The sequence below is a fragment of the Notolepis coatsorum genome (genome assembly GCF_963971535.1).
Source record: "Notolepis coatsorum genome assembly, chromosome: 20".
Lineage (NCBI taxonomy): Eukaryota > Metazoa > Chordata > Actinopteri > Aulopiformes > Paralepididae > Notolepis > Notolepis coatsorum.
Window position 1 is genome coordinate 3,574,870 of NC_140184.1, and position 19,028 is coordinate 3,593,897.

Genomic DNA, 19,028 nt, shown 5'->3' on the forward strand with positions numbered 1-19,028 from the left:
CCCTGCTGGTCTCTGACAAGAACAAGTTACAGGTTTAAAAAACCCTCAGCTCGGAACTAAGCAAAATCTGCACCTGGCTTGCTGACAACAAACTATCATTACACATGGGTAAAACAGAGTCCATTCTCTTCGGTTCAAATAACAAACTCAGCAAGACAGACGGCTTCTCAGTTACAGTGGGTGACAATATTGTCACAAGGAAAGATGAAATTACATACCTAGGTTCCATCCTAGAGGCTAATCTTTCCTGTGACAAAATGGCATCCAATGTAATAAAAAAAAGTCAACCAATGAACTAGATTCTTGTACCGGATCTCAGGGGCGTATCTAGACCAAGCACTCTACTGGGGCACAGGGGGGCACTCAGGGATGCCAAGAAATTATTTTTGGACGTTTTTTGGGCGAAAATGGGTGGATTTTGTAACTATTTAATTTTTAGCCAGTTCTTTATTAGTTTTAATTTGATGTGTACATGCTGATACATGTCATACAAGTAATATTCATACTTGTGTGGTGTACGCGTTTTGTTTACTCACCCAATATGTATGTGTCTGGTGAACCCACAACATTATTGGGATTTTAAAACAATAAAGCCATAACCATTTATGTAAAATTACTTAACATAATATGTTAACTGTTATCTCAATTACAACCAATATAGACAGCATAAACAGTATGGTTAATATTAGCCATTTATCTCAGCTAGATCACATTTATAAAAACAAGTGCCATTTGTTTTGTGTGAAAAAATGTAAAACAGTATGAATGAAACAAGGTGGGGCAGACAGTGAAGGTACTCAGTGAACCTTTTTGCTTCATATTTATCATGTTTACTTGAAACTAACTGTAGTATTATACTATTGAGCTTTTATGCATGCTGTTTACAGTTGTGGTTCTCTTTTTTTGAGCTACCAAGTCGGACTCCATTGACTTCTACTCATGCACAATAGAGAGCATCCTGACTGGCAATATCACCTCCTGGTTTGGGAATAGCACTGCACAAGACCGCAGCAGACTACAGAGAGTGGCCCGTTCAGCCGAACGCACAATTGAAGGTGGGCTTCCCACTCTCCAAGACATTTACAACAAGCAGTGCATGGGCAAGGCTAAGAGAATAATCAAAGACTCCAGCCACTCAAACAACTGCCTCTTTGAACTGCTGCAGTCAGGCAAGCGATATCGGAGTCTCATGGCAAGCACAGAGAGACTCAGAAGGAGCTTCTATCCCCAGGCCATCAGGATGCTCAATGAATGAACAATGAACAATAAGCAAACCATCAACACACCCACAGCGCACATACACTCACTTAAATAAACACACTGTAGCACCCACTTTACCACTTTAGACACACTTTACACTTTATATTTATATTATTGGTAAGGAAATTGCACATCATTCTCATTCCTTATTGCACCTCACCACTACAGGGTGGCACCACAAGCTAAGCTATACCTCACCATTTTTGTACCAGCTGTACATACTGTATATATAGATACACTGAACAATTTTGTTGTTTACACTTTACTTGACTTCTTGACTTTCTATTTTATACTTATTTTATACTATCTTGTTAATTATTATCTAGCACACTCAGGAGCAACACAGAAAGAAACATTTCATGCAAAGTATTCTGTATTATATATGACAACTAATAAAGAAACTTGAACATTCACTTATATTGATATGGTAAAATAATATTTTTATTTTATTATATTATAATCTATTCTATTATATTCAGCATTGCAACTGCAAAACACCTGCCTGAATACGATTGATGACTGACAATAAATGACTGTACCTAAGCTACTGTACGCATATTAAGGACTATCTAATTTGCATAAATGGCATGTTGATTAAGAAAATTCAAGAGAAAAGAGTTTGATGAATAAATCCATGGCCTGGGATCATCCTGCTTTTCTTTCTTATTTGGTTGATGAGTTATGCATCAATAACGACCACCGTTTCTGCTATAAATATGAGTTTCAAGCAACATTTTCTCAACTGATCTAAAATCAGGATATGATTTTCAATTCCTCATGTATGCAAACATATAAAAACACATTTCATTCATGTTTCTACCTTGTTTAGTCAAAAGGTTATGCACTTAAATAGATTTCAGCCTGGCGCTGGCGGCCATGTTGGATTTCTCAATTTTGAGGCCTTATTTGACATTTTTGAGCTTGGTATACAGCAGATTTGGATTCAGCACCCCTTAATACCCCTAGAAATGTTGTGTACCAAAAATAAACATGAATTGCCTTCAGGGTTATGATTTTCTGAAAATTGACCCTGTCTATCAGTGAATACCACGACCACAACACCAGAGGAAGCTCAACAAATCATGTTAAACCCAGATTCGGCTCAAACAAGGGACTAAACAGGTTTCGCAATTATGCCACATCAATGTGGAACGCCCTACCCAAAGCTGTAAAGGAATGTGAATCCCGTCCAATCTTTCGCCGTCGACTAAAGACGCACTTCTTCAACCATTATCTGAAATAAAAAATAATAATAATAAAAAAAAAGTCTAACCCTAACTACAGTAACCTTACTGTCATAATAAACTAACCTACACTGTAGCACTCAACACTTTGATGAACATTGTTACTCAGCTGATAGAGTTGTACCCTTCCTGATGACTTGTCGTACAGAACTTGTAAGTTGCTTTGGATAAAAGCGTCAGCTAAATGACTAAATGTAAATGTAAATGAATCCCTACCCACATTCAAAACCGCTCTAAAAGAGCACCTACGGGAGGCTGCAATTCGAAACTGGCCACCGTAAATGTCCAAACCCCCCCACCCCCTCCTAATAGACAGTCTCCACCCCACCGCATGTATATATTCTCTCCCCACCGTATGTATATTTCTCTCCCACCCACCCACCCCCTCCTAATGTACAGTCTCCTCCCCACCGTATGTATATATACTGTATATATATATTTCTCTGGTCTGCATCCCCTTAACACTTTCGCGGCCACTGGGATGCGTCTAATATCACAGAGACGACCAGCATATGTAAACAGACTTGGGGCTGTTTGTAGAGCTAAATCTATACTTCATAGTATTGCTATCTGTCCATTCTCATTGTCAATTGAGTCCATAAACCGTCCCTTCAAAATGGCTTAAAGAAAAAAAAAATCATCAATACATTCTCATTTTATAGCGCCGTGAATATAAGTGTTATACGGGTCTAGTATATTTCCTGGAAGGCTAGATAAAGGGCTAATAGCTACTAACATTATATCCATATGTACGCATGAAAGGGGGGGGGGGGGGGGCGGGGGACGCTGTTTCTTATTATTGATTACCAATAACCGTGTTCATCTAAGTAGCCACATACGCTGATCGTATCGTATCATAACAAGGCCCGATCGGGCTGTAATTTACGTGAAAAAGATCTTACCATGAGCCGGTTGGATCCCCCCGAGCATTTCCCCGTTATCAATCGCCATCTGGTAGATCGATATGTCCATTGGCTGATGATAAATCCCCTTATTGCAGAGTGAAATCCAGGATCCAAAACGTATTCCGTGCAACAGACAATAGCTATCGCTTCAGGTGAGTAGAAAACTACATTAGAGATAAAAAAAAAAGACAACTTCGGCCACAGGGAACACTGCATTATCGCGATAGCGCCCCTAAGAGGATCTGGCCGGTAATGCACTTTCTCGAATTCAAGTAGGGTACATCTGCAGTGCAGCTCGGTGACCTTGAATAGGTTATTAAAATGGAATAAAAGCCAAAACAACTTGCCACGGATATATCTGTCCTTCGGTCCATTAAGCATGGATTCGAAACACGTATATATCCGTGGTCGGGCGCCATTGTGTTAACAATTGTGTGTATTGAGCCGTACTGTATTGTACCCATTCTGCAATCTGTTAAATAACGTTTTCATTCATTCATACTCTGTTTTATGGCAATTAATTAACGTTCAATTAACGTTCGCTAAGGTAGAGAAACGTCCGTACTTTACGCCAGACGTCCAATGTGGAGTGACGTGCCCTCTCCGCCAATCAGTGTGCGCTCTCTGTGGCTGCCACAGCGCCCGTGAGAGGATTCTCCGGAGCTGCAGCTGTCCCTCTTCTTCTTCTACTGTACTTCTACATCCGGCAGGGAGGCCTGTGCAGTGCTGCCCCCACCGGCTGATGGAGCACACTTCAAGTGTGACACTTGTAACAAAGGGATAAGGATCAGGCGCGTCTTCCACAAAACACTCCTGAATTAACTAAATAAAACAAAAACACAGCCTACTCAGGATGCGGGAAATTCTCTCTTTATTCATGAAGTCTGCCAAACCAAGGAGACTATAAAAGAAGGAAGGGTCATCATCATCGTGCCAAACAGGGGCGGACTGGCAACAAAAACAGCGAGGGAATTTGCGGTCAAGCGGACCCCATGCATTTATCCGAAATAACATATTATCAAGCTAACCAATCAATCAATCAACTAATCGAAAAATAGCAAAACACAATCCGCTAATTTACCTTTGTGTCAAGTTAATATGAAAAACAATGGGTCTCATTTTCAAATGTTTTTCTTTCATATATTTGTGCAGAACAGATCTACTGTATGCTGCAATTACTTTTAAACTCTGTTGTGCAGTGGCACTGGTTGGTCATCACACACCTGTTTCCATATTAGTCCCTCCTTGAACCTTTCCCCGTCTTTCTCTGCCAATATGTGCATAATATGTGCATAATCTTTGCAATTGTTTATATCTCATTTTTATGATTAGAAGAATTGTGGTAAACTTTATATTACCAGCTATACGTCAAAATAATTAACTGAGTTCACATTGACTGTGAGATGGAGAATAGACCTATCTCAAACCCTGCCCTCTTTTCTTGATCCTCCAATCACAACTGTCGCTTACCTCGGACAAACTTTCGAAGTTGGTTAAGGTTAGAGTTTGTCTTAGAGCAGGGCGATAGAACACCAGCCCTGATTCCAAACTCTAACCTTAACCAACTTCGAAAGAGTCGCCTAAGCTTAACCAGTGATAAACTAGGCGTTAGGTAGTTTGCATGCTGTTCGAGGCGGAAATGGGCAAAGACACAGCTCGTCACGCGATTGGGCGCACATGTCACATGACCAGAAACGTCAGTGGCCAATCAGATCGCACCAGAAACGTCAGTGGCCAATCAGATCGCAGAACTGGGTTGGTAAAAAACTAGACGCGTCCAGGTGATGCGCCAGGTCCCCCCAGGTGACGGTTTCCACCCTCTCACGATAGAGGAGTAATGGAGTATAACCGAGCAACACGTGTCTTCATTCCTCTTGATCACTATTCTATACTTTCAGGTCAGTACACTGTGGAAAGTACCGAAAACACTACCGTTAGAGGTTATAACGTTAGGTGATATGAGTAACGACAATTGTGAAATGAGTTGAATGTTTAAAGGGGCACTTCACCAAAAACAGATTTATTTTGCACATATTAGGCTTGTTCGAGATGGATTTCGGTTTGCCTCGACTAGTAGACGAGAGTAGCCGAGTGAAGCCAGGGGAGGAGTTAAAAAGGCGGACACTGCCGATTTCACGAGAGCCTCTCGCCTAGTCTCGCGCGGCAGATACGCTTTCACGTCACCACACACACATTACACACCTGTCCAGCTCATTATAATGCGATGGCCGTGTGCAAAATTAGATCAGATTCAAATGTACAGCACACCATATACTGCTATAGTGGAATATACTATTCATATACCATAATGTATACCATCTTGTTGCGCGCTCCTGGCCGCGTGAATATTAAAGGCAACCAACTTGTGTTCAGCTTTTCGTTCAGCGTTTCTCTGATTGGCCACACGGCCAATCAATCAATCCACTAGCACACGCCCTCGCGCAAAGAGAGACGCGGCAGAACGCTGGTCGAACCAGCGGTGTTCTGTTGTGTGACTGTACTACAGCCGGTGTTCTGTTGTGTGACTGTACTAAACTCTTCCACCACATGACCGACATTTGACATACAGTACACGTCCTATCTATGTTGGGATTATGTTTGGTCATGACAAAACAATAAAAATCGCTACTGTTAGTAATGCTGCCACCACCCACTTCAATGACAGAGCTCTCATATTTGCGAATGCATAAACTATATCTTAAATTAAGATATAGTTTATGCATTCGCAAAATATGAGAGCGCGCCGCTGTCATTGAAGGGCTTCCTACAACAGAGCACCGCCGCTGCTGCTGCTGCTGAAGCTGGATCAAGCCGGCGGCGGCGCACGGACGCCGGGGAAAAACTTTGATTAAACATGTAACCTACACCTACTGTAACTTACTGTACCTCTGCTTCCTACAGCACAGCAGGTAATGACGTTAATCAATGGAACGCGAAACATAATAACGTTACGCTTTCTAGTTCAGCGCATTTCATAACTGTATGGGCTTTGTTTATACACGAGTGAATCTGGTAGTCTATGATACACAGCGTGGATGGGCTTTCAGAGGGAGAGGCATGACTTCGCGACAGCCATATTAGACACTCACTGTACATCAGTGTGGAACTGTAACGTTATATGTTATTTCGCCCGTGGAGGCTGCTGAGCCTGAAGCGCCAGCGGGGCGACGCGGTGGTTTTTCCCCGGCGTCCGTGCGCCGCCGCCGGCTTGATCCAGCTTCAGCAGCAGCAGCAGCGGCGGTGCTCTGTTGTAGGAAGCCCTTCAATGACAGCGGCGCGCTCTGCATTCGCAAATATGAGAGCTCTGTCATTGAAGTGGGTGGTGGCAGCATTACTAACAGTAGCGATTTTTATTGTTTTGTCATGACCAAACATAATCCCAACATAGATAGGACGTGTACCCCAACAAGTACACAAGTTGGTTGCCGCGCTGCCGCTCGCTTGCTCCTTGGATTTCATTTGGGACGTGCGCTTGCCTGCGCGTGGGGGCGGGGCCAATCAGAGAAAAGCCGAACACAAGTTGGTTGCCTTTAATATTCACGCCTCCTGGCCGCACGCACACACAACACACTGCTGAATAATTCTGTTTTGCATCAATATATATATGTATACTGTGTATATTGAGAATTATATATACAGTATTGAGGCAAAACAGACGACGCATGTGTGTATGTGTGTGTGTGTGTCTGACAGCTTGAAGTTTATCATGATGATATGATGATAACGCATAACATAATGTAGCAGGGTGGATTATCCCTGCTTCGTGGGAACGGTTGCTGGCAGTCAGGAGGTAGCTGGACACAGCAGAACTCTGTCTGGCTGCACCCTCGTCTTTGGGCCTGGGGCGTCGACTGGAGGCTGGTAGTGTGAGTGGATGGGGCCCGGGATTTACCAACCTGGTCTGGTACTCTGGTCTTCCTTCCCTGTCGCAGGGCGGTCAGCAGTACTCCCCAACACGCTCCCACTCCTCCCAGTCGCTCCTTAGACCCTCCCACACCTCGTGACTGAATTGTAATCAAATACTCTGAGTTCCCCCCGCAAGCAGTACCCTCCCTCAATGACCCTAGAAACCTTATAATGAAAAGGGGAGAGTTGGGTAGGAAGGGGTTAACCATATATATACGTTACCCACACCAAAAGAGTTAATGCAGGGCACAGGAATGGACACGCACACAGAACCCCATTCAAGTCTTTATGTTAATTGTACTGTTCAGTTACAATTATTTAATACTAGTGGCCAATTGGGCTGAAGTCCTACTATAGCCCCTGCTGTTCAACTCAATACCTCATAAACACGTATATTATGCACCCACCTCTGGGTTACTATCAGGGATAATATACTTCACTGTGTTTGACTCATCACCCACGTCTGGGTCTTCACCCTGTATAATACCTCAACAGGCTTTAATTATACGGCCAGAATAATACCTCAAAAGGCTTTAATTATAATGCACCAGGTCTGTAACTTCCCCCCTCAGGGAAGGGTTAATTGAATGGGAAAATATTAATACACACACATTGTATCACGCTCAAAGAAAAGGAAATAAAACCAAAAGTGTGGGCCCACAATTACCAAAACAAAAGCCCTATGCTAATGCCGGCATGTAATGTAATGTTTGGGGTCTGTAGTTAGCAACGTTAACTTCACCCGCAGGCCGCTCCACACTGTGTAAGGTGCAATAGATCCTGGGCGCCGAAGCCCTAATGTTTACTCTACCAAAATGGCGGCCGCGCCGCTCCACCACGGTCCTGGGGGCAAGATGGCGTCGAACACTCGCGCCGCAGGTGCTAGCAGGCGGAGCTATAGCAGAGAGGCAGTGCTGGCTGAGCTGGTGCTGGGCGACCTCTGCTGGACGGGACGGCTCCCGTGTTGGCTGCTCTCCAGCCGGCGCAGAGTGGTGGTAGAACCGCCGGTGAAGACGGCTGCTGACGGCCAGAGCAGAGTGTTCGCAGGTCCACCCCCGTAGCTGCACGCAGTCTATACCGGCACTGTAACTAAGTATAACACGAGCAATACTACTGTGATCCTTAGCCGCACGCTACCTATACCGCTCACTGTAACTAGGTATAACTCGACTGTTAGTGCCTGGCTCTGCACTTATTGTTCATATCATACCACTGGTACTGCTAGGATATCGTATCCACTAGCCAGTACTTCCTATCACCCGTCACTGTTCCACGGGGCACTCCGGCATAACGTCAGCAACGGGGCTATCCCGAGCCCCCCGTTAGACGTGACTTCTCGTTGTCAAGTTCACTGCCGAAGAGAACGACTTCCGCTGGCCTCCTCCCTTTATCATCTCTCAGCTCTCTCCGCCACTCTCTGCCTGCTACTGCCCCCTGCTGGTCCCGCCTGCCAGTCACAAGGGGGACGCACTGTAGAATATTATGAATCAATACTGTAATTCATAATCCGTGTTCCAATGCTCTTTGGCCGGGGACGTTTGTGTCATTGTTCGTGTGAATCAATGACACTAGTTAGAATGTCTTTGTGTACTAAAAGGGATATAAACACAGTCAGCAGTTCTGAATAATATACCATATTTTCCAGACTGCTACATTTCCCCCCACTTTGAACTTGCTAAGTCCTCTGCAAGTTAACAACAAAACCACGCATGCATGAAAACGGTCCTGAGACCAACAGTGTCCCGCATAGATCGACAATCACACATTATGCTAACAGTTTCACACACTCTTGAGCACGTAGTCCTGTCGCCGACCACTGGTGCTCCGACGGATTGATCCGCTTCTCGGGGCTCTGGCGAGCACGGATGGGGCCCGCTCGACCCCCCGCAGCCCGAAGCAAGAGAGCCCGAACTTCTTCCGCCGAGATCCTTACATAACCTTCGCTGTTGACTTCCATGTCAGATTCCTCCGTCTCGGTTGGCAGGTCCTCGGCCACGGCTTCGCCCTCCGAGGCCTCTGAGGGGCCGCTCGCGGCGCCCTCCTCGCCCCGGTCTCCGCCGTCTTCGCCGCTCTCCCCTGAGGGGACCAACTCTACCTCTCCTCCCTCGTTCGGCGCTGCTTCAGCGACGACCCGCGGGACCCTGGGTGGGTTACACGCCCTAGGGTGCGGTTTTCGAGGGTAAACGAAGGCACCACCCACGTCTGCTTCGGATGAGCTCCGCGCTCTCCTCAAGGTCCTTCGGGGAGCTCTCGTCCGCTCTTCCGGGTCGGAGGCCGGGAAGGAGCAGATCTTGCTCTGATCTCTCTGCACGGTCCTTTCGGGGCCCCCTCTTTCGGGACGAACCGTGAACACTGACGTCCTCTTGACGTTTCCATCGCCGCCCTCTGGGCCCGGCTTGTCACCGGCCGGCGAGCGTCTGCGGCGGTAGTTGAAGTTGTGGCGGTAGCGGCGCCGACGAGGCCCCTGGTCCTGGCCGGCCTCGCCCCCTTGACCTCTTTCCGACCTGTTCCCCTTGTTCTCCTCTCGGTCTCGCACCAGCCTGGGGCGGGGGAAACTCCTTGGTCGGAAGCCTCCATAATAGTTCCGTCTCTTGGGTACAGCCTCCGGTTCTGACCGCATCGGGCTGCGCGGCCGGGTGCCAGCGCTTCCGTCGGAGCGGCCGCAGTGGTATCGAATCCTACAAATACTACGGCACGCTACCACACCTGCCCCCTCAGACCATGGTCTGGCGGTCGCCAGGTCGGACGACCCGCCTGCTGCAGTGTGGGTGGCGTCCTGTACTTGTGGGGGAGAAACCGCACCGCCCGGTGCTTCCGTCGGGCGCGGTTCTCCCCTCGCGCGAGGGCACTCGCGGCCAATATGGCCCGGCTGTTGACAGGTGTAGCAGATCAGTCTCCCATCCTCGCTCCGGCGGGGTAGTCTGCGCGGGGTAGAGGGCCCGTCTCCCCTCCGTCGGCTTCCGGCGAAGCCTCTCGGGGTCGTGTCTCGCTCCTGTAGCGCGGCTATGTCCAGAGGTGGCTCGCATCTCTTCACGGTGACGCCGCGTATCATGCCCCTGCCGGCATCCCCTGTGGGGGGGAGGACCATCTCCTCTTCGGACCAGTCTATCGCCGCCATCATCAATTCGAAAAACGTCCGCCCCCCGTTCTCCTTTACGGACCTCTTCATTTCCCGTCGCAGCATCCCATCCTTCAGGCCTACCACAAACTGCTCCTGCAGCCGGGCGGCAGGATCCGCGACTCGTTGGGGTTCTCGGCCCTGTATGCGGCGCATCTGCTCTTGTAGATCGTAAGCAAACTCCCTCACGGTCTCGCCCTCTCTTTGTCGGCAGTCGAGGAACTCTCTCAGGCGGGCACTGACCGAGGTCTTATCTCCGTACGTCTCCTGCAGCACTCGGAACATGGCGTCCGGCTCCGGGGCGGTCCCTTCTAGCACGAAGCGCACCGTCCGTTTAGCCTCGCCTTTTAGATGCTGTTGTATGAACTCTGCCTGTTCGTCACCGGGCACTCTGCTGATCCGGAAATGCGCTTTCATCTCCTGGATCCAGTCCTCCACCAGCGGCCCTCCTCTCTCTTTTCCCCCTCCGAACTCGCTGCACTTTCGGTCCCGTTGGACGTACACGGTAGAGGGGCCGGTGCGGGGTTCGCGGCCGTCCCGGTCGAGAGCAGCTTGGGTCTTTTCCAGGACCAGCGCCTGTCGGTCCAGGAGACCGGCGAGTGTGTGGGTTCTGTTCGTCAGGGCCTTCACCTGTGCGGTCAGTTCCTCCATGCGTTCGGCCTCCTCTTTCTTCACCTCGGTGTCCAGCGCCAGTAGTGCCGCCTGCCTCCGACACTCCGCCTGCAGGTCCTCTAACTCCGCCTCCCTCTCCTGCGCGTGGTAGGCCTCCCCTTTCTGTATCAAGGTGGCGGCGGCCTGGCCCTCTCGTAGCTCCTGTAGGGCCGCCTGAGTGCGGAGGGCCTGGTCAGTCAACTCCTTCATCGCTGCGGCTTGCTGCTTTAGCAGTGCTGCCTGAGTCTGACACTGCTCCTGCAGTTGCTCAAACTTCGCCGCCATCTCTTGCGCGGCGGCGGTCTCCTTCTTTGACATCGTGGGTCTCTCTACGGGTCTCGGTCAAGGGAGTAAGTTAGGATGTTGATCCTGTTCGTGACGCCAAATGTAGCAGGGTGGATTATCCCTGCTTCGTGGGAACGGTTGCTGGCAGTCAGGAGGTAGCTGGACACAGCAGAACTCTGTCTGGCTGCACCCTCGTCTTTGGGCCTGGGGCGTCGACTGGAGGCTGGTAGTGTGAGTGGATGGGGCCCGGGATTTACCAACCTGGTCTGGTACTCTGGTCTTCCTTCCCTGTCGCAGGGCGGTCAGCAGTACTCCCCAACACGCTCCCACTCCTCCCAGTCGCTCCTTAGACCCTCCCACACCTCGTGACTGAATTGTAATCAAATACTCTGAGTTCCCCCCGCAAGCAGTACCCTCCCTCAATGACCCTAGAAACCTTATAATGAAAAGGGGAGAGTTGGGTAGGAAGGGGTTAACCATATATATACGTTACCCACACCAAAAGAGTTAATGCAGGGCACAGGAATGGACACGCACACAGAACCCCATTCAAGTCTTTATGTTAATTGTACTGTTCAGTTACAATTATTTAATACTAGTGGCCAATTGGGCTGAAGTCCTACTATAGCCCCTGCTGTTCAACTCAATACCTCATAAACACGTATATTATGCACCCACCTCTGGGTTACTATCAGGGATAATATACTTCACTGTGTTTGACTCATCACCCACGTCTGGGTCTTCACCCTGTATAATACCTCAACAGGCTTTAATTATACGGCCAGAATAATACCTCAAAAGGCTTTAATTATAATGCACCAGGTCTGTAACTTCCCCCCTCAGGGAAGGGTTAATTGAATGGGAAAATATTAATACACACACATTGTATCACGCTCAAAGAAAAGGAAATAAAACCAAAAGTGTGGGCCCACAATTACCAAAACAAAAGCCCTATGCTAATGCCGGCATGTAATGTAATGTTTGGGGTCTGTAGTTAGCAACGTTAACTTCACCCGCAGGCCGCTCCACACTGTGTAAGGTGCAATAGATCCTGGGCGCCGAAGCCCTAATGTTTACTCTACCAAAATGGCGGCCGCGCCGCTCCACCACGGTCCTGGGGGCAAGATGGCGTCGAACACTCGCGCCGCAGGTGCTAGCAGGCGGAGCTATAGCAGAGAGGCAGTGCTGGCTGAGCTGGTGCTGGGCGACCTCTGCTGGACGGGACGGCTCCCGTGTTGGCTGCTCTCCAGCCGGCGCAGAGTGGTGGTAGAACCGCCGGTGAAGACGGCTGCTGACGGCCAGAGCAGAGTGTTCGCAGGTCCACCCCCGTAGCTGCACGCAGTCTATACCGGCACTGTAACTAAGTATAACACGAGCAATACTACTGTGATCCTTAGCCGCACGCTACCTATACCGCTCACTGTAACTAGGTATAACTCGACTGTTAGTGCCTGGCTCTGCACTTATTGTTCATATCATACCACTGGTACTGCTAGGATATCGTATCCACTAGCCAGTACTTCCTATCACCCGTCACTGTTCCACGGGGCACTCCGGCATAACGTCAGCAACGGGGCTATCCCGAGCCCCCCCGTTAGACGTGACTTCTCGTTGTCAAGTTCACTGCCGAAGAGAACGACTTCCGCTGGCCTCCTCCCTTTATCATCTCTCAGCTCTCTCCGCCACTCTCTGCCTGCTACTGCCCCCTGCTGGTCCCGCCTGCCAGTCACAAGGGGGACGCACTGTAGAATATTATGAATCAATACTGTAATTCATAATCCGTGTTCCAATGCTCTTTGGCCGGGGACGTTTGTGTCATTGTTCGTGTGAATCAATGACACTAGTTAGAATGTCTTTGTGTACTAAAAGGGATATAAACACAGTCAGCAGTTCTGAATAATATACCATATTTTCCAGACTGCTACAATAATAAAGTTTTCAATCAATCAAACGTCTCATAACTCCCTGGCTGTCACGTGGCTGGTGACTGACAACTTTTCTGAGCCAATAGGCGCTTTGCGCGACCGTAGCAAGTCGCTTCCCAGCCGGGAGCAGCCGAGTGAGAGGTACTGTGGCGCCTCGCTCTGAAGGCTGCGCATGGCTCGCTCCCGCGGGAGTTCCGCGTTCCCGTCATGCAACGCGCTTGGCGAGGCAGTAGTGAAACCTGCGCAGATCTGCGTCCGCCTATCCCATCTCGAACAAGCCTGCTCTCACACATATCCAACACTTGAGCACACATACATTTTTTTCTTTAAACATAACATAAAATTTGACACACAAGCATTAACAGTAAACATCCAATGTAAATCACCATTTGAATCAATATAAATGTAGTTTACGAGATATATACCTAATACTTGCTATCTAATATAATACATACATATGCTCCAGCTCGTTCTCCCCCCCCCGGACCCCCACTTGGATAATCCATCCATTTTCATTAGTTTCTAACCATAATTCATATGCTAGGTTTTATTCTCTCCACCACTTCTAACCAGATTGCAATGTTGGTTTCACTGACACCTAAAATTCTTGCTGTAGATATTTCTAGATAAATCACATCGAGATAGGTAAGAACCCATACCTTCCGGCACATTTTATCCGGTTGAATCCATCGGGATGCTATCAGCTTTTTAGCAGCTGTGAGACCGGATAAAACTAGTCTCTTTAGCTGTATAGGGGCTGCAAACTGAAAAACATCATTCAACAGCAATACAGAGGGATGTACAGGTATGTTCAGAAATAAGAATTCTGATAATTGCTGGGACACTTCTTCCCAGAATATCTTAACCGGTGGGCAATCCCAATACATGTGCATAAATGTACCCTCATCCCCATTTGTACATAAGGAACATAGAGAATCTTGTTTAAGTCCCATTCTGTTCAATCTTATAGGAGTCAGGTATGTCCTATGAATATAATTAAGATTAATTTGTTGATGGTCCGGGTTGCGTGACGCAATTCGAACGTTTGCCCAGACTTCTTGCCAATCAAAATCTATTTCCAAGTCTGGTATATCCCTCCTCCAGACTGAGTCTAGGGGAAGGATTCCATACGAAGACGTTAGTAAGTGATGATAAAAATCAGATACGAAGCCTCTCGATGTCTCTCTTTCATAGAAGAATTTGTGATATCTGTGGTGCTCAATTGGTATCCTTAATGGGACTCCATGAGCCTTCAAACAATCCAATAACTGTGCGTAAAAATAATATGTGGAACTGGTGAGGTTAAATTTGTTATGTATATCTTGATAGCTACAAAAACCCTGTTTGTTGAAAACATCTCCCAATGTGTGTATGCCCTGCTTTTCCCATTTGGGGTATCTGATCTGTCGTTTTCCAATAAGGAGTGCATTGTTATTGAATAGGGGAGTATGGCTATGCCATTTATGTTGGTTAGAATATTTTTTTTGTGTTTCACGACATATCCGGATCACATGTGTAATAAGGGGGCCAAATTTCAATTCGCATTGCTTAATTGATAATATGGTGTATACTATGTCCTGCAGTCTATGTGGTGCTACTATATTTTCTTCTAAGTTTCTCCAGGATACAGATGCTTGGGAGTCAAACCAGGTTGTCAGTGGTCTTAAAGAGTACGCTTTAAAATAGTGGTAAAAGTCTGGAAATGCTAAACCTCCGTCGGCTTTGTTTCTCTGTGCGGTGGATCTTTTTATTCGTGGAGGTTTGTTATTCCAAATAAATGTATATGCGGTGGAGTGTAATTTTTTCCAGTAACCATCAGGAGGGGGTAACGGTAACATTGAGCTAATGAAGTTGATTCTAGGTAAAACATCCATCTTAACTATTGATACTCGTGCCTGTACTGAGTTTTTAAGTTTGGACCACCTGTCAAAGTCGTATTTGATCTTATCTTGGAATTTTGTGTAATTGTACTTCACCGTTTGGCTTATAGTAGGGAATACCTCAACTCCTAAACATCTGAAGTGTTTTACAATTGATATTTTTTCTGGAAGGAGTATATTCTTTGCAGGGGCATTAAGTGGTAGGAAGGCCGACTTTGGCCAATTTATCCTAAATCCCGATAGATTGCCAAAGTCAACTTGAGAAGATGAGGCATTGAGGTGGTAGGGTTTTGCATGAACAATATTACGTCGTCCGCATATAAAGTAATATGATGTTGTGTGCCCTTAATTGCGATTGGTTCTATGGATTGGGATTGTCTTATATATTGTGCTAAAGGCTCTAATGATAAAGCGAATAGTCCGGGACTAAGAGGGCAACCCTGTCTGGAAGAGCGCGATACCGGAAAGATTTCGGAGGTGATTATACCTGTTGTAATCATGTTCGATGGGTCTTTGTATAATACTTTTATCATATCAATGAATCCTTTTCCTAACCCCATCCTTTCTAGTACTGCCCATAAATAAGACCATTCCAACCTATCAAAGGCTTTCATCGCATCCAGGGACAGCATCGCTATAGGTGGGGTGTCATCCTTGCTGGCATCTAGCACATGTAAATAACCGTCTTATATTATCCGTGATCAAGCGGCCTCTTATGAAGCCAGTCTGATCAGGATGAACTAAAGACGTCATATGCTTTTGAAGTCTGATGGCTAATACCTTGGAATACAGCTTGATATCGGTTCCGAGGAGGCTCAAGGGTATACTACCACAATCGGTGGGGTCTTTGTCTTTTTTAAGGAGGACTGTTATGAGTGCAATATTGTCAATCTTATGGAAATTCCCCTCCTTGATTGAGTATAAAATCATATTAAGTAATAGGGGTCCAATTACATCCCAGCATGAGAGGTACATTTCTGGTGGGATACCGTCCCTTCCAGGAGCCTTACCACTTTGCATTTCAGATATAGCCTCCCTAAGTTCATCTAGTGTGATGGGTGTTTCTAACTGTTTAGCGTCATCCTCTGATAGTTTAGGAAGGTTAATTTGATTAAGATATATGTCCATTTTGTTTTGATCGAAGGCCATTTCTGATTTGTACAAGTTGGAGTAAAACTTTTTCAATGTCTCGTTGATTTTTTTAGGGTCTGTAACAAGTCCTTGCTGTGCCTTAATAGTAGGGATATCTGCAAATTTTGCGTTGGCTCGTATCTGCATAGCTAGTAGGTGACTTGGTTTAGAACCATGAAAGTAATACTGTTGTCTTGTGCTACGTATTGAACTTCAGATTGTTGTTTTAAAGTGGCATTAATCTCCTTTTTTAACACATTAATTTGAGATTCCAATCGAACCGAGTAGTTGTATTGTAAAGAGGAAAATAACGTAGAGTAAAGCGTTTCCAGCTCTGCCAGTTTTGAACAACGATTCTTGCGTATTTTGGAGGAAAAGACCCCGGTGAAATCCTTGATAAATCCCTTTACCGACATCCATAATATTCTGGGGTCCTGTACCGATTGCGCATTCTCCAGCAGGAATTCATTTTTAGTTATTGAGAGTAATTTAGTTTGAATATGGCCACCAGTGATGTCATCTGGGACATTGAGTCATGTGGTGTTAATTACAGCTCAATGAAATTACGTAGGATTTTTTTTTGCCAATAATTATGTTATAGGGACTGCTACCTTATCATTTAATTGAGCTGTAAATAACGCAACACAATGATTCTATATCCCTGATGACATCACTGGTGGCTAATATTCAAACTCATTTACTCAACAATTCTCTAAGTAATTGTCTGCAAAATACATCAGAACAGTTTTTCCTTTTGGTGAAGTAATCTTTTTGTATCACTTTAAAATCACTGAAATGATTGTTGGTTCAACTCCTTGTTACAGGGTTTGTTTTGGAGCAGTACTTTATTGGTATTCTCCGATGAGACTGTTGGTCAGGAGGGTGGACTCTTGTAGTACTTTATTGGTATTCTCCGATGAGACTGTTGGTCAGGAGGGTGGACTCTTGTAGTACTTTATTGGTATTCTCCGATGAGACTGTTGGTCAGGAGGGTGGACTCTTGTAGTACTTTATTGGTATTCTCCGATGAGACTGTTGGTCAGGAGGGTGGACTCTTGTAGTACTTTATTGGTGTTCTCCGATGAGACTGTTGGTCAGGAGGGTGGACTCTTGTAGTACTTTATTGGTGTTCTCCGATGAGACTGTTGGTCAGGAGGGTGGACTCTTGTAGTACTTTATTGGTGTTCTCCGATGAGACTGTTGGTCAGGAGGGTGGACTCTTGTAGTACTTTATTGGTGTTCTCCGATGAGACTGTTGGTCAGGAGGGTGGACTCTTGTAGTACTTTATTGGTGTTCTCCGATGAGACTGTTGGTCAGGAGGGTGGACTCTTGTAGTACTTTATTGGTGTTCTCCGATGAGACTGTTGGTCAGGAGGGTGGACTCTTGTAGTACTTTATTGGTGTTCTCCGATGAGACTGTTGGTCAGGAGGGTGGACTCTTGTAGTACTTTATTGGTGTTCTCCGATGAGACTGTTGGTCAGGAGGGTGGACTCTTGTAGTACTTTATTGGTGTTCTCCGATGAGACTGTTGGTCAGGAGGGTGGACTCTTGTAGTACTTTATTGGTGTTCTCCGATGAGACTGTTGGTCAGGAGGGTGGACTCTTGCAAGCTAACAACTGGAGAGTGGCTGGTATTCCTTCTATTGTGCCCGCCATCTCTGTCAAAGTGTCCTTGAGCAAGGCACTGAACCCCACCCAAACTGCTCTCGCTCTGTCTCAGCTGGCGTTGAGAAGGAGGAGGAACATTTCTCCGTATTTTGAAACGTCTTTGGTAACTTGGAGAAGACGACAGAAAGGCAGCCTTTGGTCGAGAACAAAGGTCAAACTAATTCAGTCGTCGTCATATGGTGTTCTCAAAGCAACGAGTAATCGTGTTTAATAATCGTGATTTCAATATCAATCAAAATAATTGTGATTATGATTTTCGTCCATAATCGAGCAGCCCTAATAAGCAGACAAATATATTTAAAAATGTGACTTAAAAAGTCGAATTTTCTGTGATAATCTGTAGCCAAAACGAATCTGTCTAATTGACCTAAAACTGCCATTTAATCAACTGCAGTGTTGTCATCTTGTGACATCTTGTGATGATGTCACAGACATGAAATAAAAACATTACCCAGCAGTGCTGTCATCGTGATGATGTCACAGACATGAAATAAAAACATTACCCAGCAGTGCTGTCATCGTGATGATGTCACGGACATGAAATAAAAACATTACCCAGCAGTGCTGTCATCGTGATGATGTCACGGACATGAAATAAAAACATTACCCAGCAGTGCTGTCATCGTGATGATGTCACGGACATGAAATAAAAACATTATCCAGCAGTGTTGTCATCGTGATGATGTCACAAACATGAAATAAAAACATTACCCAGCAGTGCTGTCATCGTGATGATGTCACGGACATGAAATAAAAACATTACCCAGCAGTGCTGTCATCGTGATGATGTCACGGACATGAAATAAAAACATTACCCAGCAGTGCTGTCATCGTGATGATGTCACGGACATGAAATAAAAACATTACCCAGCAGTGCTGTCATCGTGATGATGTCACAGACATGAAATAAAAACATTACCCAGCAGTGTTGTCATAATGATGTTGTCACGGACATGAAATAAAAACATTATCCAGCAGTGTTGTCATAATGATGTTGTCACGGACATGAAATAAAAACATTATCCAGCAGTGTTGTCATCGTGATGATGGCAC